This window comes from Poecilia formosa, unplaced genomic scaffold (genome assembly GCF_000485575.1).
Source record: "Poecilia formosa unplaced genomic scaffold, Poecilia_formosa-5.1.2 Scaffold1239, whole genome shotgun sequence".
NCBI lineage: Eukaryota > Metazoa > Chordata > Actinopteri > Cyprinodontiformes > Poeciliidae > Poecilia > Poecilia formosa.
The window spans coordinates 20,521-22,388 of NW_006801178.1; the positions used below are offsets into that span (position 1 = coordinate 20,521).

The 1,868-nt window shown below is 36.7% G+C and overlaps 1 long non-coding RNA gene across 1 annotated transcript; it reads left to right on the plus strand.

Moving 5' to 3' along the window:
* Window positions 1–717: 717 nt before the first annotated feature.
* Window positions 718–1,375, plus strand: LOC107835213 (uncharacterized). The gene is made up of 2 exons (XR_001661039.1): window positions 718–760; window positions 854–1,375. It is a non-coding gene; the product is annotated as an uncharacterized LOC107835213 (long non-coding RNA).
* The last annotated feature ends 493 nt before the right edge of the window (window positions 1,376–1,868 follow it).

Genomic DNA, 1,868 nt, shown 5'->3' on the forward strand with positions numbered 1-1,868 from the left:
ACCCTTTAGTGACAGAGGTTCTACAACAAAAATAATACTTGTCCTTAACACTAAATGTAGCAGGTATCTTCAGTTTTACATCTCTCCAAATATAATCTGTTGTTTATAGTTTTTTAACTAAAACACGGAAGCTGTCTTTACCCAATCTATTTTCAGATGTATGATGTAAGATCTATCTATTAGTGAACAGCATTAGCTCCAGTTCACACTCCAGACCAGATGAATGCACACTTTGTTTTTTGGGGGGGGGGTTTAAAAGCGTAATTAAAAAAAGAACAGCATCATTATGAAGCCGGGGAGGAGAAGAAATGCTGTTCAAATAAGCCATTTTTACCAGCATAATATTGCCATAAAAATAGAGAGGGCCTTGATAATAGTTTGTGGTTAGTAGACAAAAACTGGATAGAAATGAAATGTGGGTCACATTTCATTTCTATCCATTTTTTTAATTTATTTTTTTTACTGAGCAGCTGGCCACATTTTTAACAACAGCAAAAACTGGTGTCTTTCCAACACTAAGTGCTTAATAAACATGATTTTATGTTAAAATAATTGGACAGAATTTTTCGCCTTATTAGTCTACCATTGCTCTTTCATACATTTTATTCATTGTTAACTTTCAGGACCCTGTGATGGACTGGTGACCTGTCCAGGGTAAACCCTGCCTCTCATCTGATGACTGCTAGAGATGGGCACCACCTGCCCCTTCACCACCCTGCAAGGATCAATGTGTTCAGATCATGGAAGGAAAGATTTTAAGGTAGTTTGTCTCCTTAAGTTCACACTTAAAACAGCTTCATAGTTGATGCCAACATCAGCTGATTCCATGACATTGCTGACTATTTTTTTACAGGCAAAGAAGACACCCAGAAAGGTTTTTCCACCCAGGCATCTGGTCCCAATCATCGTCAGTTCTGATGATGTCACATACATGGCAAGTCCACAACATCTTAAAATTGTCATGTTTTTTTCTTTGCCGTTTTTCTGTACTCTTTAAAGTACAAATGCTCTTTTTAATTGCTCTATTGTTTTATTATTTTTTGTACGTTTCTGTTAAAAGGATCCAGGACTAGTTGAACATGTTGGACTAAATATGTTGCAATGTTCCTATTACCTAAAGAATTGCAGTTTGTGATACGCCAAAACACATAATTACTTCAAAAATGTACATCTTTTGATATATTTTTCACCCATGGAGGTCACCATTTTTTCACCGATGGGTTGATGACACGTTTTGGTCCATTCTGTACTGGAGTCTACAGAGTAAACACAGGAAGGCTAACTTTACCATTGTAGTTGTTTATCATATGGTGTTTGACCGGTGTCATTTTAGATAATGCCATACTGTGTCACTATTGGCTGTAATTTAAAAAAATTAAAATTGAGGCGAATCTGGATAATTTCTCACATGAAAGAAAGGAGAGCGCAGTGCGAGAGCCGGAGTTGAACAACTTCTGAAGGACCTAATCTGGACCCTGGACATTTCTTCAGGAGCCTGATGCATAAAAGACTGTGCAGTTTTGACACTAAAACTTGGAGTACGGAAACATTTAGAAAAATGAGGTGCACAAAAGAAAATCAGATGCATAAAGCTGTGCGCACACACATGGCCGTGCAATTTTCCTTTATATAAATCCTAATTTGCAGAAAATAGAGCGCAGCTGCTGGTCAGCCCTGTCGCCACCCTTAAATACATATGTAAATTAGTATAAATACCCGAAAGTCTGCCACCACGTGAAGCAGTAACTATGGCAATGTCCTTGTTTGAAGCAGTATAAGTATTTATAATAATAATAATAATTATATATTTTATTTAGAAGGTGCTTTGAGGGCACATAATGTCACCTCACAAAAATAAAAATAATACA